Source organism: Mixophyes fleayi, chromosome 7 (genome assembly GCF_038048845.1).
Source record: "Mixophyes fleayi isolate aMixFle1 chromosome 7, aMixFle1.hap1, whole genome shotgun sequence".
Taxonomy (NCBI): domain Eukaryota; kingdom Metazoa; phylum Chordata; class Amphibia; order Anura; family Limnodynastidae; genus Mixophyes; species Mixophyes fleayi.
In genome coordinates this window covers 117,355,449-117,380,892 of record NC_134408.1, presented here as the reverse complement: position 1 = coordinate 117,380,892, position 25,444 = coordinate 117,355,449, and the positions used below count along the sequence as shown (strand labels likewise).

The 25,444-nt window shown below is 39.2% G+C and overlaps 1 protein-coding gene across 3 annotated transcripts in view; it reads right to left on the bottom strand.

Annotated features, from left to right (window-relative positions):
* The window catches only part of PDE1A (phosphodiesterase 1A), a 242,019-nt gene that overhangs the window by 123,895 nt on the left and 92,680 nt on the right, over positions 1–25,444 (bottom strand). The window contains exon 2 of one of the 3 annotated variants that reach the window (XM_075180497.1): positions 24,359–24,387. The exons of the other annotated variants lie outside the window; for them this stretch is intronic. The gene's annotated coding sequence lies outside the window, so the exon portion shown is untranslated. The remainder of the gene's footprint in view (positions 1–24,358; positions 24,388–25,444) is intronic. 3 annotated transcript variants of the gene reach the window in all.

Genomic DNA, 25,444 nt, shown 5'->3' with positions numbered 1-25,444 from the left:
TTTTTTATGACTATCCACAGAAAGACTTTTTCCAAGGAAACAAAAACACTAAAAGAAATGAGAGCTAATGTATAACTAGTTCCCCTTCAAGCAGAGCTATCTGGAGATGGTAGCTTTGAAAACTGAGCTTGTTAGCATATAGCCATTGTGCAGGGTTCCAATAAACAGCAGATTCTCAAAACAGTCCTTTTAGTGTAGAGGTCTCTAAGTATGGTTTTAACTCTTTCCTGTCCAGAAATCATAGTTTAGAGAGACTAGAATTTACTGTATGCATCTCCAGAACATACAAATACGACAAATAACAAAATGTATTTAATTAGAAGAAATCATTAGGTATGGTTTAGGTACCCAGGAAAATGGAATATAAATAAATATTGTTAAAATCTAAACTTGCCCCTTTTTTGTTAAGGAATAAAATGAATGACAATTAATTAGCATTTTAGAAGACAAGTAAACCATTTTCCAGTGGTTTCCTTGGATCCAGCTGAAGGCATCAGACGGATTAAAAGTTATAGCTAATCTACTACATTGATTAGGATATCTATTTATTTACTGACCCTTTTCCTTCATTTACAGTCTATATATATATATATATATATATATATATATATATATATATATATATATGGGGGTAGGGCAGTAAGGGGGGGATTGGCAATATGTGGGCAGATTTTAGCTCATACATGCCAACTATTGAGATCTCCCTTCTGGGAGGGGAGATCCCGCTGGCGATATTTGGGGGCATGGCCAAACTCGTTGCATCATGTGGCCTTGCCCCCTACGCTGTCAGAACCATTTTACCCCATTACAGCAGGGGGGCGAGGCCACGATGAATCTTGTCGCTAAGCCCCGTCCCCCCAGCAGTTAACTTAATGGGCTGGCCAGGAACCTGGGAGGTTGCCCTACTCTCCCAGGAGTTGGCAACTATGTTTTAGTTTGCTAATTAAGAAATAGAATTCTTTGCTAAAATAATACCATATGTGTGTGCATGTTTTTTCTGTCTTAAATGTACAGGAATGCTGGTCTTCTTATGTCATTTTATTGAGTTTTGGAGTTTTATTTTTTCCATAGTGCTCCCCTTTTCCTCAATATTTACCCTTACTCCAGTTTTGTAATTACGAACATAATATATATAGTTAAAAAGATTGTGTAGAAAATCTCCAGATTTACATCCCAAAAGTTCATGCATATTAAGGATCCCTTCCTCATTTGGCATCCCTCTGTAGTCGCCTTAATTCATTAATTAATAAATGAACCTCAACAAAGACATACATAGTTTAAAAAGTTTCTAGAAATTCCATTATTTTCGCTTTATCACCTTTGTGCAGTTGTAATAATCAACACGTGTTATTATATACACTATTATCAATAGTAGTTTATTTCCTTTTCAATTGGCCAGAAATAAATATATGTTTTCCATCCATACTGAAAAAAAAGGAAAATGTTATTTAACTTGTTTTATATATAGTAACATGGCATTCCCACGACCCTAAAGAACCCTTACAATGTTATATAATGTAGCTAATGTTGTTAATATTATGCAGTTACTTGACAGTTGGTTTAAATGATTTCTCTTTTGTGAAAGTAGTTTTACACATACAAGATTCCCATGGGACAGTGTATCCTGAATGAATATACTGTTTAGCAACAACCATGATTTATTTTCTGAAATGGTACACTTTGAATTTGAAACTTTGCTGATAATAAAACTTGTTATCTGGAAATTAAACTCATTATAATTACATCTGTGGTGTTTGTGGATATATATATACATATATATATATATATATATACACACACAGAAAAGTAAGCAGAAGGAACACAAGGCGCCTGATAGTGTAGTATGTTTCTGGCAAATAAACCCAAAAAAACTGTAGGTGATTGTGACAGGATGGACCACCTATTCCACCCTGTCTGTTGTTGCTGGGAAACAGCTGGGCTTACTTTGCCATCGTTCCCTTTCGTTATCCCAAATGCGCTATCTTGCCACAGTAGGAGGGACTTACAGATGCTGCCATCACTGGGCTCCAGTACTGGGTTTCTTCTGGGTAACTGAAACTACTAGTGTACCACGTTACTTTGGTACTCCTGACCTTTTGATCAGGGGTGCTGTGGATGGATCCCCTCTGGCCAATTACACTGACCAGAGCTGCAGGGTAGCAGGCAGAGTACTGATACTGGAAAAGCTGGGTCCAACCTCAGAAACAGCCAGAGAATAGATTCGATTTAGGATCTAATCTGCAGGTCCCAGGAATACAGCAATATTGAAGATGTTTTCAAGCAGGTCTTTGAAGCAAGTGATGTTTATTTGCTCTCACACTGGTTGAAGGTACCAGTGATCAGGTCAGATGAAACAAGAAGAACAACTTTTCAATACAAGCCAGTGCTTTTTATACAGTTTGGACACAGGATATTTTTAGAATCAGGATGCAATGTGTATACACAAACATGGATTTACATGCATTGCAAAGCCAACAATATTTACACTTATCTATTAAATTCTAGAGATGCTGTGATGTCCTGCATCTGGCTTTCAGATGCAGATAATCTAGGAGCCAGTCTTAATTAAAAGTTCCTGTCTTCAATGTTTGACCTTCATACATCAAAAGATCTAATTAGCATGGGGCCCCTCTTCAGACAGTCCAGAATAGACATTCCCAAAGAAAGGTACAAACCCCAAACAAGTCACTTCCCCACATCACAACACACAAAAGACTTTCATCGACAAAGGCTTATTGCATCATATATATACCTTAAGAAATAATGCATCTCCTCTAGCAAGGTTTAAACAAGAAACACATTTCTTCCCCTAGTCTCAGAAATTAAAGATTTCCCTTACCAAAATATACACAATATCAAAAATAAGTGCACGTGCTATTATATAAATAAGCGCCCTGCGCTATTTCCTTTGAATAAATTTATACCAAAAGTTATTTATCAGTGATCCAGTCACAGTGATATTTATACGTACCAGACATAGGATATATAAGGGCTCATGAATCACAATACGCTGGTTATACTGATATCACTTATATCTTCCATCATCTCCAATCATATGTGAACATATACCGTATTTCCCCATGTATAAGACGCACCTTTTTCCCCCAAATTTTGGGTCTAAAAAAAGGGTTCGTCTTATACACTGCCAGCGCTACTTACCTGAATGAAGAAGATGATCCCTGGTGTGAGGTTATGAGAGAGGAGTCCCCGCTGAACAGATCTGCGCTTGCAGGACCTTCAGGACCTTCAGGCGCCTCCCACAGTCTCTGATGTCTCTGAGCTGTCAGTCACGTGACCGGCAGCTCCGCTGACCACCGCCCAGATGACCCCTGTTGTGAACAGATCTGCCAGTTTCAGGTAAAAAGACCATCAGGTCATTCAGGCACCTCCCAGTCTCCGCTGACTGCCGATAATTTAGCCCAGCATGTAGTATGGTATGTACAGCGCTGTGCATCAGCATTGCCTTCCTGTAACTGAATGTGGGACTTTATTGTAAATTCTGCTTCTCTAGACCTGATGTGAGATCTCTCACTAAAATCACAACCAGACAAGCCTTCTGCTTCAGTAACTTATTGTAATACATCTTTATTTCAATTTTGGGCCCCAAAATTGAGGTGCGTCTTATACATGGGTGCGTCTTATACATGGGGAAATACGGTAAACAAAAGAAAAGACCAAAGAACAGTGTAGTATGGTTATGACACCAATATATATTCTACACATAACAATATAGCAGTGTGCCAGAAAAAAATCATAAAATCGCTTATCTGTATCAAATCTGCTGTGAACTCCGTATCTGTCGATACTGGTTGTTCCAGTGCTTGTTGCAAAAGCCAAGGGATGAAAAGGAAAAATTCCCAAATAGTGTAATATTGTTTTAAAAAACAGCAATTTATTAAGTTATAAAATGTGCACTCACATGACATAAAAAATAATAGGCTTATCTGTATTACATGAGGCAGTCTCCAGAAGTAGTCTGGTATAAGTCACTCCAATGGATCAAACACGCAGACACCACACATATTAATATAGCACAAATAAAGATAAGAGTCTAACACAGTGATGAGCAAACTTTTTCAGGAGCGGGCCAAATAAAAAAGAAAAACTTTAGGCGGGCCAATATAATTTATTAAAAAACTCAAATATCGAAATATATAATACAAATTTTTTGAATGGGACGGGAGGGTGTTATATAGCAGTGTTACCTCTATAAGTGCAGCGATCGTACAGACACACCACTTATTTCAGCAGGTTGTTGCAGATCTGTCTTTCTGGTGAGCCACAAATTGACAACACAGCAGCCAATCAAAATCTGCCTTAGTATATGGCACAGCCCATCTCTTCTCACATGACTTTCAGCCATTAGGGGGCGGCAGGTGTTTGAGTGATTGACATACGAAGTGTCCTTTTAGGAAGGAGGATGAAGTGTAATGGAGGAAATAGCTGGGAAGGGATAAAAATGAAGGTTCTGACACACAGGGTCGGCCCTAATAATTTTATGCATATTTTAATAAAAAATTTTTAAATATTGGCGGGCCGGATAGAACCTCTAAGTGGGCCGGATCTAGCCCGCGGGCCGTAGTTTGCCCATCACTGGTCTAACACATGGTCCTCAACGCATTTCGTCACACATAGACTTCATCAGGAGGGTCATAATACAACATGTGTGGCCTGAACAAATCAATATCTGTGACCCATTAAATCATTTCTGAGCAGCCTGACTGTCACATGAAACAAAGAGCACTATTTCAGCCTAAGGGATGTTTTTGCCTGCAATATATCTTTTGAGTCGTTTTTAGAAATAACACCAATAAATACCTTAGAAGAAAATACCTTAGATAACATTTTATTAGGCCTTATACCTACTGGCATTGATTTGTATTTAAAAATGCAAATGCAGATCCAGTGATTTGTTTATATGTCATCAACATGTTTTACCCTTAGACGCTCATGCGGAGTTGGATGCAAACTGCATTTTACAAGTATAATACACATTTTTACTTTTGCGCATGCATACAAAGGAGTAGTTATATTTGCAGCCATATGTAGATTAAGTCACAAGTTGCGCTTATGGCTACTTGTGGCCCCTTACATTTGAAAAGGCGAAACCGGGGAAAAGGGGGCATGTATGGGCATGTTGGAAAAAATGTTACTTATGTAGACCAAGACTCAGACTCATATGCTCCTGTAAGGAGACAGGAAACTTGCGAGTACTCAATCACAGGTGTCAGTAATACCCCATTCATACTGCACCAAAAACCCGGGTTTTTGCAGAGGCACGCTGCAAAACCCGGGTCTTGGTGCAGTATGAATAGTCCAACCACAAAATCCCGGGTCTAAAATCCCGGGACTTAGACCCGGGATTTTGCGAGGGGTAATTCCCGGGTTGGACCCCCCTCGCCTGCAGTATGAATGGTGCAACCCGTGTAATTCCCGGGTCTCATCATTCATACTGTAAAAAAAGAAATGGGAAAGTAAAAAAAATGATTTTAATTACTAAAAAATACAAAACAAATGTTTACTTAACTTATTTTCAGCCAGCGGTATCTCCGGTGCGTTGCCGGCTGTCAGGGGGACCTCTGGGTACTAAAATGACGTAATTTTTAATGGCCTAGAAATGACGTCATTTTAGTACCCAGAGGTCCCCCTGACAGCCGGCAACGCACCGGAGACACCGCTGGCTGAAAATAAGTTAAGTAAACATTTGTTTTGCATTTTTTAGTAATTAAAATCTTTTTTTTCACTTTTTTTTTTCTAAAACCCGGGTCGGGCAGGTGCAGTATGAACCCGCCCGACCCGGGAATCTTCTTATCTATACTGTCCTGTGCCCCGGCAATATCCCGGGTTAACAACCCTGGATATTGCCGGGGCAGCAGTATGAAAGTGGTATAACAAACTAATAGTGATGACCATCAGCTGTGTCCAGCTCTACATACAGTGTAAAGTGTCTTTTCTTGGGATGCAATTTTCGTCTGCAACCAATTCTACTTAAGGCCCTTAGTTGTTAATCCACATTAGGGGTTACTCCATTGTGCTCATTGCGTTTAACTTGTGTTAAATCCAGTTAATTAAGCAGATTTTTGTACAACACACAAATTTGACGCCAGTGCTCAAGAAGCCTAATATTTTCCATTTAAAAAGCACCTAATAGGCCTCTTAATATTGCACAAATAAATTAATTTACAATTCTGGTTTCATAAACAAGAAGTAAATAAAAGTGTCCATAACTCTTAGTTCTTCCATGTTTTTTTTATGAAAGTCAGAGGTTTTTAACTGATGATCCTGAACTATGAGACTTATAACAAATGTTAAAAACTATCAATCCATGTGTAAAAACAGTTTGCCCTATTAAAGTCACTGCTCTATGAACCCAAATAGTCAAGAATCTTCAAAACACATAAAAATGTTCCATAAACATTACACATTAATGAAATTTCCACTAGTTGTTTCCAGCTATAATCTAGTTTTTCGTTGCTATAATATTTTTGTTTGTCCCCATCTTTGGAATTGTCAGTGTTTTACTAGAACAGATGGTCAATCAAAGGAGAAATGGACAACTAAACAAAAAAGAAAAGAAAACTCACACAGATCTTTAATGACGTACTAAGAGGGACGATTGCCATCTTATACGCCACAATAACTCCACAGTATATTTAATTGAAAAAGAATGATCACATCTAATTTAATCTGCATTAAAGCTCTGGGAATAGATATAGGGCTTGATTATTTAAGGCAAAACGAACATAAATTGCGTTTGTTTTTTTTTAAATGCATGGAAGTCGAACGTCCTTGCGTTCATATTTAACTAGGAGTGGACGTGAAGGAATGTCTCTTGTTATATACAGGACTAGGTACACTCTGCTGTGACAGACAATTACCTGTAGGATATGTCCAATACATTTGTGGAATAAAAAGTCCCAAAAGAACACAACAGAAAAAAAATAAAAATATTCAATGATTGTCACCTGTTAATAGTATAGTCATTAATGACAAAATTGTTTAAAAAAAAAAAAAATTTTGTTTTTGTTTTTTTAACTTCACTATTAATGTCCACTATATCTAAAATACATTCCTGATTGCAAACACATGTTCTAGCATACACAGCCGTCATCACTAGTAATCGGCACTTACATCCGACCTGTAGCTGGTGCAAGCGATACAACAGAAAAAAACACGTACGTTTCAGATGCCCGAACCTTTAATCAGACGCTGCTGCATGGTCTCAAACTTGGCACGCGCTTACTGTACATGGACTATGTGCATACGCCCAGTCTCCTCAAGTCCCACCTCTGAAAACGTAGGTTGCTGTAAGGGTCCTTGCACTCAAAGATGAATTTTATTTTGCTTCGTTCACAGGAGTATAATCCAGAACAATTTTGCGCAAAATACGGAACGTGTTGGCATTTATGTTCCTAAATGAATCAGGCCCACAGTGATTGAGGTGCTGAATGCAAACAATGGAACTGTGCTAAATGGTGAGTTCTGCAAGAAGCCTTAACAGCAGCATTATAGAAACTAAGTTAAATCCTATAACAAGTCCTATAAGAAGAATATTTTTATACTTTCATGCCAAATTCAAAGGAAGAATAAAAAAGGAGTTAAATTCATTTAAGGTGAGCTTCATCCCAATATAGCTATATTGTGCACAAAATTCTCCTTTATGTATATGCTGACACAGTGATTTTTATATATGGTTTGTTTTCTGAGCGCTGGACAACATTTTTCTTTTGTTTTCCTTTTAATACTTGCCAACTGCTATACTTAACTAACACTTTCAGTTCAGTCCAGTGCCAGCCACTACCAATAAAGGTCCTACATTGTTTACTGCTGCAATTGATTATGTTTACAGCATTTAACGGTGTTACACAGTTGCGAATGTTGAAACTAAAAGCAAATGTAAATAAACTCTAATGAAGCGGATTGGATGCAATGACAAACTGCACATTAGCAGTCTTGTGATTTGTATGTATATATATATACATATACATATATATATATATATATATATATATATATGTATATATATATATATATATATATATATTTGTGTGTATATATGTGTGTGTATATGTGTATATATATATATATATATATATATATATATATATATATATATATATGTCAAAGTGGAGCTGTATATGGTGGTATTGCCTCTTCTCCTGCTGCCTTTATTGCAAAAAAATTTCAAATTAGTATGTTCTCCCCGTATTGCATTTTCTGGGTGGTCAGGGGTACTGGAACCAACCAAATCCCTATAATTTTAGTGTTATACATTTAGCACCCTCCCATTGCCATTTTGTGGAAAAGGGAATTTCTACCTGCACTTCAATTAAAAGTGACACGTAGTCCCATTGTGTATCAATGTGCCCTCACTCCCAGGATTAATTCAGGAGCAAACACAGGTTCTCTAGACAGGGGTTTCCAAATACTTGGTTTTGGGGAACAAACTATATAAAAGCACTTGCTGCAATAGTAATAAAATTAGAAAAATTCAATCTACATAAATGTAATAGGGCATGTTAAATAAAAAAAAGATTGAGGCATAATGTAAGCTGTAAAATAAAAATCCCACATTAATATAAATCTCCTTTAAATAAATCAATCTGGACCAACTTACTAAATTAATACAGTGTGACACCTTGTAAAGTATGACAACAGTACAAAATGATTACTAACCTCACCGTCAAAACAAATTAAAATAAAAATAAAATTACAATAAGTGTTAGTTACTCACCTAGTTCTTCATATCAAACTCTACAGCCAAGAAACTGCAGAATATCACAAATAACCTAATCTAACTGCATTACATTTCAAGCCTGGCCAACCTGTGGCATTCCAGGTGTTATGAAACTAAAAGTCCCAGCTTACCTTGCTAGCTATTGCCTGGATATCAGCTTGCAAAGCATGCTGGGGCTTCCAGTTTTAAAACACCAGGAGAGCCACAGGTTGGCCAGACCTGCATTAGAGCCAAAAGTAAGATCAATCCTGGTGCCCATTTTGTTGATTCCAAAGTCCAAAAAAATAAAGGTATATCCCCACAAAAATGGTTTTTAGGCTGCAGACTAAAGGGTAGATGTATGTACTGTTTTCCCTACTGTATGGCGCTGCAGAACACTGTGGCGCCTTACAAATCTACGATAATAGTAACAGATTTAATAAAAAACATTGTGTTTATTGGCAGGTTTAAACTGCCACACATCACTGGCGGTTTAGTACTCCAAATGCCGCATTTACTATAGGGCGGTTTGAGGCTGCGATGTAAAATGCCTGGCAATGTGTGGCGGGTTGAAAAGAGCAAAACCGCCAGCAGTTTAGTAAAACCACCATCAAAACTGCCAGGAAAAAGACAGGTGTCCTGCTTCTGATTTGTTTGTTTTCTCAAACATGCTGTTTGAGCTATCTTACCATTCAGAACATAGGAGGAGGCACTATTTGCATAAATTATGGGAGCAATCATTATTTATTGATTAAGGGGTAAAGTTAATTTATTGGGCAAATTTTACTTTTCATTATATTAAGGGGACTATATTATTGTATTATTATATCATGGGGTAGTATGTAGTTCCATATGTGTGCATCATAAAGTTTGTTTTGTTTCTCTTTTGTTTTGCCCATTAGTTGTTGCTGGGAGTGTCTGGGAGCTGATACATGCTATAGCCATTGTTGAAAATGAATTGATGGATTCAGTCCTTCTAAGTTATGAACACACAATTCATATCACCTCTCAGCAGCACCTAGCTGTAGCAGGGCCATCTTTTCCATTGGGCACGATGGGCAGGTGCCCGGGGGCCCCACAGGCAAGGGGGCCCCATAGGCAAGGCTCTTAATTAGAATAAATAATCCTGCAAAAGAAAAAACCTGCAAAAAAAACCTTCAAGGGTCACTGTGCAAGTACATCTATCTATCTCTATCTGTATATATCTATATCTATATCTGTATCTCTATACATCTATATCTATATATGTAGGGGCCCTGGTGCACTGTTTTGCCCGGGGTCCCATAATGTTGTTAAGATGGCCCTGAGCTGTAGAGGTATTGGGAAAGGGACGTGAACCCCTTTAATTTTTTTACCTTGTGTAGACAGGTAAAAGATGGGGGCCTAAATATTAAATATATTTCAACCATAAGGCAGTGGCGGCATTAATAATAACGGAATGTTAACTCTGCTATATAAAGCATAGTGCAGCAAATCACAGCATATCACAATTGTCTTTGTAACTACATTCACCATTTCTCACACTGAACATATAACATAAAAACATATTTAATTGTATTTTATTTGCAACATAATACCACTGTCTTAGAAATGATTGCCCTGTGTTGATTCACAATGAGAGGAATGGGTGAAGGATACCTTTTCAGTATGCAGGGATCTTGGTAATATAAAGGTCATACCACACAGTTCTTTTGTAAATGTCAACCTTTTATTATGCAAGTGTCTATCATAAGCACATTAACATTTACACTTTTCCCGGATATCAGATAGCAATGAAGCATTTTACACAGTTTATATTTATAGTTTGTTTGTTTTTTTGTATCTATTTCGCTTGCACCTTATTTATAAATTCAGAATTACTCCGAAAGTGTCTCATTTTTTGACGGATTATACAAAAGTAGATGCCACAAAAATAAGAACTAGATCGTTTTATTTCAAGCATTTCTTAAACATTGTATTTAACTGTTTAATTGCTTCATATTTGATGGGGTTTATGGTGTAATGACCTGCAAGGCAAATTATCATTAATCATATGTATGTTATACTGCAGAATTTAATGTAATTGGTGATGACCCACACAAGTGAGTAGGAAAAAGGCTCTATTTAACAAGTGTTGAAGAGCAAAAAGACCGGCGTATCTCTAGAATTGACCTACACACCTTCACCTACAGCTCTCCCCGTAGACCTCTATTGGGACAGAAGCATTATGCAATTTATTAAACTGTGAAAAACACAACTTTTTTGCAGCAAAGTAACACAATCTCAGGATGTTGTTACCTGGCTTGGGATCCAGCCAGGGGCAGGTGGGTTACCTTGGACTGGGTCATTGGGCCACCTGCATTTTTTTCCTTTAACAAGTTCCTAATACGCTGTTGAGCCGAGGCTTGCTCCCCAGGCTAAAATTTTCCAGCTCTCCCCTGGATCCAGGTGAAACGTCTAAGGCTTTGTTAGATCACCAACTGGTGAAAGCGCTATGTGCATGTGCATAGCACTTAATCCATTGTTCATCAGCGTCACGCTGCCGGTGAATAGCAAAAATACTTTGTGGAAGAAGAAGCAGCCCCAGCGTGGTAATTTGCAGTAGTACTTAATTCTATATCCATTACAGCGATACATATTGCTAATGACCACGTTGGAATCATAAGTAGACCCCAAAAACAGAAAAGGAAGTTCCCAATAGAGGATCATTGGGTCAGAGATTGTGACTGGACTCTCATCATACCCTTCACTCTCAGGAGTCAAGTAACAGTCTACAGAGGCTTCATCTAGTGTTAGAAGCTGGATCTGCACCATGATGTTCTTGTAAGATCAGAAAAACAAAGCTTGGTAAAAATCAGTTTTTATATATCCTGAATTCTATTGACCACTCTGCACATTTACCATTGGATTACACATAAATTATGTAAAGACACTATAAATATCTTTTATGCACTGTAATATAGTTTTCGGCTTAAACTTTTTACTATTATTGTAGATAGTTGCAAGACTACATTAAATTCCTCCCATTTTGATAATGACCGCTGTGAAAGCACATCCTGTACATATGGTATAAAGATCTTTGCTGACCCATCTGATTTATTTAACTCTCAATCTCTATGAAGCTAAACACAAATTATGTTCTTCTGTAACAGATACATCAAAAGTTGAGCCTGCATTGAAATATGTTACATTTTTGCAGAAAGCACAATCACTCTGTAATCCCCACTTGTACGTCACCGGAATATGCTTCAAAATGATAGAATCCAGGCACTTCTCAATGGAAAAGATTATGCTTGTTAAAGTCAAATATTTTAATCTTAAAGGACAATAACTTTGTGAGAACTAAAGTTTAGCCAGAATGAACAAAACAAATACAATGACTTTGCAAGTGTCTTTTTGAGTCATTACACAGTAGCTAAAAGTGCCACTCAGGGCCTGTGTCATTAAGGAGAGCAAATCAAAAATAAAGGAGTAAGTTTGCTCCTGGACAAACCATGTTATAATGCAAGAGTGCAAATTAGTTTATTATATTGCACATAAGTTAAATACTGGCTGTTTTTTCATGTAGCACACAAATACTTGATAGCTTTATTTTTACACTGAAATGAAAAGTTGATCTAGGACATGCCCTACCCAAACTATAAATCTGTCCCCACATTTTAAATTTACCTCTCCCTCCAATGCAACATGCTTTTGCACAGGTGCAAAGTTACTCCTTTTTTATGATTTGCTATCCTTAATGACTCAGGTCCTCACAGTTTAGAAATAAGGCTCCCTATTATCAAAATAAGTATATGTTCCAATTATTAAATCTTTTTACAACAATATGAAATGTTTAGTGTAAATTGAAAAGCTGGAGTCCAATGTAAATACCCACATTGCCCATTGCCCTGTCTTGGCAAAGTAGGTGACAGTTTTTAAGCAAAAACACCTTCGTATGATCATATTAACCAAGCAATATCTTCACCACAACTGATTTACAGAAAATACTATATAAAATATAAATAGCATTATTGAAACAATTCCTACAAACACCAGAATGAAAGCTAAATATCACAAAACAAATGGGAGAAGGAATCTATTAATGTATGATCAGGATTTACAATATAGATTCCCTTAATGGTATGTCTTTGGAAAGCATCAAGAAACATAACTCATTAAGTAACGTAAATGTCAATTTGCACTGAATTTTGCGTTAAATTGCTCTCCACATGCCCAGAAACAAACTATATACCAGAGAACAAAGTGTATGCGATTCATCTTCAAGCATAAAAGGAAAATTAAAACAGGCTACGATTTTATAGGCAGGATGGGAATGGGCGTATGCACATAGGCAATGTACACAGCAGTGTCCGATTCAAGCTTTTGTCATCTCTCTCAGGTACGCGATTTTCAGTCGCATTACTTGCACCAGCTACAGGGCAGATGTAAGTGCAGAGTGATAGTGATAACAGTTGCGTATGTATGCTAGGACATGTACTTGCAATCAAGAGCAACTGTAAAAATGCATTTTATGTGCAGGAGACATTTATAACATACTGATTAATGCTTGGGGATTTTTTTCTATAATTAATGACTATATTATTAACAGGTGACGATAGCGTCGGACTAGACCAGCGGACTACCGGTTAAACCACCGGTAGGCCCAGCTACCATACGGCCACACCCCCTTTTACCCATGGGTGGAGCTTAGGAGGCCCCTCACGACGGTCCTCTCCGGCGTCCCCGCTGCTCAATTGCTAGCTGTGATTGCAATTGAAAGATGACTGGCTGTGACAGCCAGTCATCTTTCAATTGTGATCGCAGCTGCGATCATGTGACCCCGCCCCTCCCCCTGTCAGCTGATCTCCTACAGTCCAGCAGTTCACACTAGAAAAAGAAGAAGAGAAAAAACAAAGAAACAAAAAAAAACTTACCCATCATCCAGCGCCGGGTCCTCCTCCTCACTGATTGCCGGGCGTGACGTCATCACGTCCGTCAGCCTCAGTGAGAAGCAGCAGCAGCAGAGAGGACGTCAGGAAAGAAGGTAAGTAAAGGAGAGTGAAGGGGGCAGAGAGACACTGAAGAGGACAGAGAGAGAGACACTGAAGGGGACAGAGAGAGAGACACTGAAGGGGACAGAGAGAGAGACACTGAAGGGGGCACAGAGAGAGACACTGAAGGGGACAGAGAGAGACACTGAAGGGGACAGAGAGAGAGACACTGAAGGGGGCACAGAGAGAGACACTGAAAGGGACAGAGAGACGCTAAAGGGGACAGAGAGATACACTGAAGGGGACAGAGAGAGAGACACTGAAGGGGCAGAGAGAGACACTGAAGGGGACAGAGAGAGACATTGAAGGGGGCAGAGAGAGAGACACTGAAGGGGACAGAGAGAGAGACACTGAAGGGGGCACAGAGAGAGACACTGAAGGGGACAGAGAGACGCTGAAGGGGACAGAGAGAGACGCTGAAGGGGACAGAGAGAGAGACACTGAAGGGGACAGAGAGAGAGATACTGAAGGGGGCAGAGAGAGACACTCAAGGGGGCAGAGAGAGAGACACTGAAGGGGGCAGAGAGAGAGACACTGAAGGGGGCACAGAGAGAGACACTGAAGGGGACAGAGAGAGACACTGAAGGGGACAGAGAGACACTGAAGGGGGCACAGAGAGAGACACTGAAGGGGGGACAGAGAGAGACACTGAAGGGGACAGAGAGACACGCCGAAGGGGACAGAGAGAGACACGCTGAAGGGGACAGAGAGACACGCTGAAGGGGGCAGAGAGACACGCTGAAGGGGGCAGAGAGAGACGCAGAAGGAGGACAGAGAGAGATGGCGAAGAGGGGGACAGAGTAATATGGTGAAGAGGCGCAGTGATATGATGAAGGGGCACAATGTGATGGTGAAGGGGCCTAAATACATCTTACGTCATTTTGACCCAACTTGTTAAAAAACGGGACTACCCGGTAATTATTTTGGCTTAGAGGTGCCTTGGAAACATTATGGTGACCCTAAGGGTGCCTCGAACTGAGAAAGTTTGGGAACCACTGTCCTACACTCATTGACAGTACAGAACACACAATGTAGTAAGTAAACTCTTCTCTTTAAAACGTTTGCTCTGTAAGTCTGGGTGCTGTTGATTTAATGGCAGGGATGGTTTGCGTTTCTAAATGTACCCATTATGTTTTCCAAATAGGGCCCTCAGCAGTCCAGGATCCAGACAAGCCGCAACTAAAGAAACCAGCAGCCACAAGTGGTAAAAGTGACAACAACAGGTAGGACAGTCTGTCAAATGTTCTGAGTCTAGTGCAGGCTTGGCTAACCTGTGGTACTCCAGGTGTTGTGAAACTACAGGTCCCAACATACCCTTACAGCAATAAGCTGTTATATATTGGCAAAGCATGCTGGGGCTTGTAGTTTCACAACACCTGGAGTACCACAGGTTAGCCAAGCCTGGTCTAGTGGGACAATCCTGATTTTTGGTGACTGTTCTGCCAAATCTAAGGGGCAGGTCAAGACTGTGTATTCTTTATACACACACTGCATTCTTTATATACTGCACTAAGGTGCTAGCTGTCCTTCGTGGACTGACCACTCCCCCTCTAGTGTCTGGTCCCGCCTCTATGATGGCTGACCACACCCCCTTTGGTGGGCCTCTAGTGTTGCATTCCCCGGTGGGCCCTTCATGCCCCAGTCCGACACTGGGTGACGATAATGGAATCATTTCTTTTCTGTGTATTTTGCTCCGACTTTATATTCTACATATGTATTGGACGTATCCTGCAGTGTCTGTTGGTGCAGAACATATATAGACCTGTATTCAACAAGACGCGTTTCTTCAGATCTGTTCCTTTTTGAATACGGATGTGCGTATGCCCGATTTATGTGGCTTGCCCTTTATTTTGTGTGTGGTCTGATTTAGCTCTTTTGTGGGGAGGGGAATTTTTTGAGAAAGGAGTGGAGAAATTTTATTTGGATTTGTTTTCTTTTTAACAATAATATTTTCTTAGTCTTAACACTAGCAATATGTTTGACCCACTGATTCTTGGATTAATTGGTTTGGATTTAACTATATGAGTTTGCAATTATTTGGAAGCTCTATTGCCCTTTGTGTATAAAAGCTCTTCCTTATGATCTCCTTTTCAATATCTCTCCCTCCAATTTCAAAGTATGTCTCCTTGTTCTAAAATTACTGCCTAATTGAACCTTAATACTTTTGATATATTTGAATGTTTTAATCACCTTTGCCTCTTGTCTCCTCTAAGCTGTGTACATAGCTCTTCTTATGCAGCCCCCACTAAAATTTCCGTTCAGACAGGCCCCATAGGGAGCATTTGCCATGGGGGCCTATTTACTGCTGTCAAGTGTGCCACCCACAATAAACTATGGATTAACATAACAGAATGGCACATCCTCCTCCCCTTCAATTTGTAGCATTATCTTCTCTACAGAAAAGAAAACTTTCCAGGTACGTTCAGAAACATGATATAATGATGAAAATAAAATCCTCTAGATTTGTTTGCAATGATCTCCAAGCTGTAAATCCATGATGCTTTGGATCTTGTAATTTGTTTGATTTCACTACCATTGAAGTAAAATTCACGGCCGTACGGTTATCATATACTTCACATACGGCCTTCTTTGTGCTGTGGATCTACATTTGACATTCTCCAGCCACTTGGAATTATACCTACCAGCAATGATTGGTTTAAAGTTTAGGTTAATAGTGATGCAACATTATTCTTATTTATTTTAATTAACTTCAATGTATGCCTCCTGGACATGTCATCAGCATCTTAAAGCAGCACCTTAGTTTGTAAAATGTAATTTAGTTAAATAGTGACTATCTATCACTGTTCCTCTGTTTCATCACACTGCTACCATCCTTCATCGCACTGCTAACCCCACTTCATCACACTGCTACCATTCTTCATCATACTGCTACCCTTACTTCATCACACTGCTACCATCCTTTATAACACTGCTACTGCTCCTTCATCACACTTCTACTCCCCTTTATCACACTGCTACCCTCCTTCATCACACTGCTACCCTCCTTCATCACACTGCTACCCTCCATCACACTGCTACCCTCCTTTCTCACACTGCTACCCTCCTTTCTCACACTGCTACCCTCCTTCATCACACTTCTCCCACCTTCCTCACACTGCTACCCTTCCTTCATTACACCGCTACCCCTCCTTCATCACACTGCTACCCTCCTTTATCACACTGCTACCCCGCCTTCATCACACTGCTACCGCTCCTTCCTCACACTGGTTCCCCTTCTTCATCACACTGCTACCCCTCCTTCATCACACTGCTACCCCTCCTTCATCACACTTCTACCCTCCTTTATCACACTGCTACCCTGCCTTCATCACACTGCTACCGCTCCTTCCTCACACTGCTTCCCCTTCTTCATCACACTGCTACCCCTCCTTCATCACACTGCTACCCCTCTTTCATCACACTGCTACCATCCTTTATCACACTGCTACCACTCCTTCATCACACAACTACCATCCTTTACCACACTGCTACCCTCTTTCATCACACAGCTACCCTACTTTATCACACTTCTACCCCTCCTTCGTCACACTGCTACTGCTCCTTCCTCACACTGCTACCTCTCCTTTATCACACTGCTTCCCCTTCTTTATCACACTGCTACCCCTCCTTCATCACACTGCTACCCCTCCTTCATCACACTGCTACCATCCTTTATCACACTGCTACCCCTCCTTCATCACACTTCTACCCTCCTTTATCACACTGCTACCCCTCCTTCATCACACTACTACCTCCTTCATCACATTGCTACCCATCCTTCATCACACTTCTACCCTCCTTTATCACATTGCTTCCCCTTCTTTATCACACTGCTACCCCTCCTTCATCACACTGCTACCCCTCCTTCATCACACTGCTACCCTCTTTCATAAAACTGCTACCGCTCCTTCCTCACACTGCTACCCCTCCATCCCCACGCTGCTACCTCTCCTTCATTGCTCCCCTGATATCTGGGATGTGTAGTGCCTGAAAATAATCTGGAAGTGTTCCCTAAAGAGTTATTGTCAGCTTCAGTAGAGGGTTGAATGAAGGCCCCCGGATAGTGGGGAATACAGCTGCAGTAGGAAAGACCCCTTGGAAAGTACCCCCATACCGTGAGAGGGGGTCGCTGCATGAAGACAGTGTGGATAAATTTGTAAAGGAGGGTCACCGATGTAGGAGATGGAATGCGCAAGAAAAGTGCATGAACTTCTGATCCATGCCTACTGTCAGCCTGTGCACATGTTTAGCTCTGACTGCTGCTGTACAACAACTTCACATATAACACCGGGCATGTGAACTGCCAGAAGTGTTTTATTGCTGCTAAGTTTGTGCTGAATCAATTGGAGTTATCTGAGGAATTTAATTTGCAACCGTTACGCTTATATTCTGGAGGAGGAGGCACAGTTTCAAAAAGTTTTCATTGATTTATAATTAAGATGGTCTGGTGTCTAATATTTATTTATGTTTGCACTGCTCCACTACAATTGTGTTTAACTCCCTGAGTTGTCAGGGAACCCCCTGGTTGCAGATGCCACATCCACGCCTTAGCCAGAGCAGAAGAAGAGGTCAACAGTGATGTTGATATCACGCCCGACAGTCAGTTAGAAGGAGGGAGAAGGGCGCTGATAAGTAATGACAGGGAGGGTATGTGCCCCAGGAGCCCCCCTCTGAGTCCGGCAATGAGCATAACTGTAAGCCTAGGTCTGAAAGCTTACATACTGCATTCATACAGATGTACTGTCAAACTCTATGATCTCTTATGCTCTATCGTTCGTTAATGGCTGTCTGAATAAACACTAGAGCCCAAAATGCAGGAGCACACTTTAAGTGCTAAACATAATAGGATTGTTCCGAATTCTTCTGGTTTTAATAAAATTGTGCTGCTTAACCCCGTCAGTGCTTAGGACAAGTGGGACTTGTCCTTAGCACAAAGGGCTTTCAATGAAGTAAACATTATATTTTCCTGTACCACACAGCTATTTTCTGTTGGTAGTCAACAGGAAGAAGGTCATGGCTTAATGGTGTCATTGTGATGAAGTCATTAAGGCCCAGGAGGTGTCCCCTTTTTTCAAATAAGGTGCCTCCTTAGTAGTATTGTCTGTTGATCATCAGAAAATAAAACCCTACACTACAGAAAGTACAAAGAAGTCCAGAGAGGGGGGTTATAATGCCCACATCTCCCCATCCTGGCTTCAATAAACTCAAGGGTAATCTTATTTGATGTGGTAAGCTGTCTAGTTTTCAAAATTGTATGACCTGGAGGCTACCCATAATGGTCCCACACATTTTAAACATTTTATTCAAGACTGTGAAAACTATCAAAAAATACCCAACACATTATCATTTTCAAGTGCAGATTTTATTATGATAAACTGGGCCTGGTTCATCTTTGAATGTAACCTGCAACTTGCGTTTAAAAAACAAACACGGAACTTGAGTGTAGTTCCGAACGTATTCAAATACAAGTGGATCTTAGTATTCATTTTTGTTTGAATCTGAGTATAAGTATGCTGTGGCTAAATGTTATTTTCCAATATGTAGACAAACATAACAGAGTGCAGGATATGCGCATACATATGTGTAATATAAAGTCCCATCAGAACGCATGCAAAAAAAATAAATTCTAAAAATAAGTATTAAAACATTTTTGTCCAGTTTTTTTTTTTTACAGAAAATACGTAAATCAGGATGATCGTAATGCGTACTGTACATACAATCCATTTATATCAGATATATTTGTATATCTTCCTTGCATACACAAGTTCTGTGCTATCTAGTAGCACGCATACATGTAGTTTTTAAAATAAAGACTATGCCATTGTCAGTCATCACTATCACTGGTGCAAATGATATGCCAAAAAAACACTAACTCATAGAAACCTAGGACTTGAATCAGCAGCATCTGTGTCAGCATGCCCTTACTGTACATTATTATTATTGTAGATTTATAAGGCGCTATTGTGCTCCACAGCGCCGTACAGTAGGGAAAACATGCCATACATAAAATAAGGACATACAAGATAGAAAAAAATAAATGCAGACATGGAAACACAGGGTATTGAGGACCCTGCTCATTAGAGAGATTACATTCTAAGTAGAAGTGGGCAGAAGAAACAAGAGGAGCAAGTGAAGCTTATGGTGGATATTGGGACAGTTATGAGGGTGTATTAGTGTGAATAGTATCATCAGGGATAAGGTGAGCTCTAAAAAAAGAGATGAGTTTTCAGAGTACATCTTAAGATTTGAAGGCTGTGGGAAAGTCTGATTGGGCGATATAGGGAATTCCATAAATGAGCAGCAGCGTGGGAGAAGTCTTGTTTACGTTCATCTGTCCCTTCCCTTCCCTGTTCCGCCCTCTAAGTCATGGGCAGATGTAAGTGTCATTTGCGTTCTGACATGAATTGCATGCAATTGCGTTCATTGGCTTAATGTCCGTTTCTGAGCATGCGCAGAGCTATTTCACACAAGATAAGGCATGCAAAGGGACTTATGTCTGAAGATGAATCAGGCCCACTCTGTGTAGAATCCTGCCTTTTGCTTTTTTGAAAATGTAGATTGATGCCAAAGAACACTGGGCATGTATCGGCTACCTTGCATGCTTGGAAGAGAGTGCTACTTGTCTCCAACCTGCTGGAATCAGGATGAAAAGCAGTCTCCAACCTGGTGGAATCCAGTTCAAAAGCAGCTGTAGTTACAGCATGTTACAGCATGTATGCACTTACTTAGTTTAAAAAAAATACCCCCCCCCCCAAACTATTTTGATTACTTCAGGAGAACCGTGTGTGCAGCTACCTGAATATCTGGTTGAGCGAGGCTAAAACACAATATTCTATAAATTTGAGTCAAAATAAAGTTAAAACTTCTTAAAATATTTATTGATGTACATCTTTTTATTTTTTGCAGATGCTGAAAATCACAGTGGCCTGAGTCATTAAGGAGAGCAAGGCAAAAAAAAATGAGTACATTTGATCCAGGACAAACCTTGTAACAATGCTAGGAGTGCAAATTAGTTTATTATTTTGCACCTAAGTTAAATACTGGCTGTTTATCATCTAGCACACAATACTTGATAGCTTTATTTTTACATTGAAATGTAAAGTTGATTTAGGACATGCCCTATCTCTACTATAAATCTGTCCCCACATTTTAAATTTACATCCCTCCTCCTATGCAACATGGTTTTGCCAAGGTGCAAAGTTACTCCTTCTTTGTGCTTTGCTCTTCTTAATGACTCAGGCTCAGATGCAAAAAAGACATACGACTAGAGTCAGGCACTGTGTAACTACAAATGAACTTAAAATACCTGAATACTGTGCAATCAATGTATTAAATGATATAATCATTTAATGTTCTCTTTGGGGTAAGACTTTATATTGTTTTATATATACCTGTATATATTCCTTTCTTTTATACTTTATATGCACAGTGTCAAGACAGTTTCAAGTTATTTATCCCTTTAAGAAATGAATCACTTTTCAAATGTACAAAATAATTATCCAAATAATCACATCATTCAGAAACAGGGCGTGTATGTCTAACAGTGTGTCTTAGCCAAGTTACATAGAACACGTCAATAAATACTTCAGTAAAAGTTTACCATTCTTTTTCTGCCTCCTGAATTGTAGCAGATCCAGGGATTTTCTCATCATCTACAACATTCCAGTAGCTTGTTGTGAATACATTTTGAATAATGTTAGTCATTTTTTCTTAAAATATTACTTACATTGGATGCATTCTGCTATGTTAAAGCGGACCTGTCATTATAAATTAAAAATCTCAAATCAACAGTACAAATTACCAATATGTCATACTTCTAGTTTGTTCCAAAAGTACTTACATTTTTAGTCTGACTTTTTTATCTGTCATTTTCGGGCCTATTCAATAATATATATAGCAAGTCCTACTGAGGCAGCTGAGTATGAACTTGGGAATCTTATCACTGGTGGAGTTACATCTGGCGATAGCAGGGCTAAAGTTGGCGGTGACCCGTTGATAAATAGGTAGAAGCCCTATCACTGGTGAACACACAAAGAGATAGGGTTTTTCTCTGTTTAACAGCCATTTCTCTCAAATTTATTTTCCCATAGATATTGTATGTAAATGAAAGAGAGAGGACAGATTCAGCAAACATTCTGGTGCCTTCAAAAGAAAGAGCCCCCTGCTATTTTAGTAGGAATGTAAGTAAGCACAATAAGGAACCAGAAACCAACATATTTAGTAAAAGTAGCAGGAGGCCCTGGTCAAAGATGTCTACAAACATGCAAGGTTTATGTATGAAAGTAGAGAGGTCATACATTAATATCACAAAGTGTGGCATCACTTGTACAAGTCTCAGTTTTTTGTTCACCCCCATCAAGATGACGATGACAATGTGGTGTAAGCTGAAGCCTTTTCATCATCTCTCCTTTTTGTTCTCCTTATGCGCAGTGCTCTATTATCGTTTTATTATTTTTATTAACATCAATACTGCTGTTGTGGTATTTTGGTGGATTTCAATCCATAAGGATACACTAAGATGGGTTTATAACCTCTTCTTGTTTTGTGCTTTCTAGCCTATGGGTTCACACGGTACTGGGATATGTTAGGAGTAGGACTGGGTTTTTCTATTTTTTTTTTTTTTTTGCTTAGCTAGTTTAGATACACTAAATGTTTGTTTTGTGTTTTGTATGTGTCTCAGAAAACTTTAATAATAAAAAAGTAATCTGGAGGTGTGTAAACAGTAATTCTACACTAAGGGGAGGCAATGATGTACTTCCAAAAATAAATACTATATAAACTTATAAATACAGACAATGTGACTTGTATTATTATTATTATTATTATTATTATTATTATTATTATTATTATTATTATTATTATTATTATAATATATATTATTGTTATGTGAGCCCCACTTGATACAGTGTTACATATACTGGGATGTTCATTCTGTATTCAGTAGTCTGGGGATATACCCATAAAGCATGGGAAACTTCCAAGATACAGACATTTCAGATGTACATTGTATTCTCTCACACTAATTGGTTGTCTGCCTGAATATGTTCAAAATAGATCTTCTGGGAAAATAGTTTATGTAATATCATGAAATCCCAGTGTAGGTTCAAGAAAACATTATGCAAGAATCATGTAAATCATTATTTTTATTTACCTATATTGTAATAATATAAAGTTTATAGATATCAATGTATTTACAAAATATATATTTTGAGCAAAAGGGAAAATATTTTCTATTATAAAGCATACCGAACTTTTAAATCATAAGTTTGTATTACTGCATGATGTTATTAACTTGCATCATACATTATAAGTCCTTCAATGATTCTACCTTAAAATATGTTATCTATATAGACTTATCAACTTGCATGAAAATTTATCACAGTAGTGTTGATGCACTGATAAGACTGTGTGCAAAAATGGAAAAGTAAATGAATAGCACCCACACCCTACTGCAATCAACTTCATATACTCGTCCTATTTGAAGACTATGTTACAAAACATGACACAGTGTTAGAGTGAAAATAATGAATTAAAATGTGTCAAGTTTCAAAAGGACATAAGCTTAAAGGATAGCTCCACCCAAAACTAAACAGCGTGGTTTCAGTGGAAGTTGGTGATCTAATATAAAACGTAAAGTTTTACTTATTGGAACTCGGTGGATCTGTCAATGTGTCTGACAAACTGAGCAGGAGATTCCCCTCCTGGTAAAGTGGCTGTTGTTCGTGGTTGTCAAAGCCCCTCCTATGTGTGCTTCTCATTAGAATGGGAAGTTTATGTGGGGAAAGTCTTTCATGACACGAGCAAGGTCTGCCAAGCAGGAAAAGTGGACTCATTCAGTTAATGTGGATGCAACAGGAGATTGTATCAGAGGCGGACCTAGACTTTATTTTTAGGGGGAGGGGTGATTTAGCATAGTCACGCCCCCCACTTCATGCTGATTGGCTGGGCCCTGTTGATCCCGCCCTTGGTACCGGTTGGCCCCACCCCTCCACTGTTTTGATCAGCGTGTTGACTGCAATTTAAAGGGATGCTTGTGCTGCTAGAGCGGGGGGGGGGGGATAATTTCCCCAATCGCCATCCCCCTGGATCCGCCACTGGATTGTTTGGGAAAAGTAAGCATTGGTAATAAAATACTTAAGCTGGGTACACACTACACTGTTTTCGTCCAATAATCGGCTGAAACAGCCGACATACGGCCGCTCGTTCAAAAGTCGGGTCAGTGTGTACAGTTACACGATGGTCGAAAGTCTGCCCAAATGGACGATTGTCGCCTCATTTGGTTGGTCGCACCGTTTAATATTTTTGTTCCAATCTCGTTTCTGCTGTGTAGTGTGTATAAACTTCCGACCAATCCACAACAGTGAGTACGTCATTGCTCACGGCAACATGGCTGTAAAAAGTCGCTAAAGGGACGTCCGCTCTTCCCTTTATCGTTCTAAACAAGGCTAGTGTGTATGCAGTCCATGGACCGAGCGATCCGACCATCGATCGCATGTAAAATCGCTCAGCATAAAAAGTTGGTCAAAATTTCTGTAGTGTGTACCCAGCTTTAGACTGGTGAAAATAGAGGATTATCTTGGGAAAACTAGGACACTTGGCAGCCCAAGCATCGGACACCTGTTGCACTTACCTTTTTGATCTGGGCCGGGTCTTTCAGTTCTATTTAGTGGGAAAAAATGGAAAAACATGACTAAAAGTATATAAAAAATATTTAAAGAAATGATTTGAAAATCTTTACTTTTGGAAAAAATGCCTTATTTCAAACCAAAGCATTTTTCTGGTAAACGATAACTAAAGGAGGATTGCAGTGGTACATGTACACCACAGTCCTTGTTGAATAGGCTTTATCATGCAAATCCGGCAAAACTCTTTGCATCTTTTCCTAGCATGTACTAGATAAATGACAGCTAGTATCTGATTGGTTGCTATGGGCAGCACTTCCACTTTTCCTTTTTAGAAGGTGTGATAAATCTAGCCCTTAGTGTTTAAAAAAACAAAACAGTAATAACACATTTGCATAGGTTGTTTCTTCATGATTTTGCAGCACATCAGAAGGTTTGCATGTACACACTCTTTCTCCAGATATTTGGAAAAAGCAAAGAAACTGCAGTAACGCTAACCACACCCCTTAAATCACCCCAAATATGTGAGCTTTCACAGCTATAACATAAAAACAATTTCAGTGACTGCCTTCTTTATGTAGTCTCCTCTATACAAAGTCACACTGCAAAGCAATGTTAGTGTATTTGAACTTAAACTATATTTTAAACATTTGGTGTTCATTACAGCCGATTCTTTTATTCTTCATGCCAACGGGTGGAGTATCATGACATCTGTCTTTCATTAAAGTAACCATGTGATTTCCATAAACAGAAAAAAAAACACAATATTTGTTCCTTAGAGCCAAATATACTCTTATACAAAATAACATTATGTGCCATCTATAAGCAAAGCGTCAAAGTAGGGCATAACTGTGTGTAATCAAAAAATAATCTTTGAGCTGCACACGTGTAAGTGGAGAGGACGGGATGACTGCCAGATGTACCAAAACATCTGCTTGTTTTGAGTTTACACTTGAAGTACAGGGGACAAGTCACTGGTAAGCCAGTGCTGATCAGGATTAAGCCCCCAAGATAAAAACAGATTCCAGATCCATTAGCATCAAAAGCTGTTTTTCATTGTGCAGAATTTTTCTGCATGATTTAATTCATGGGTG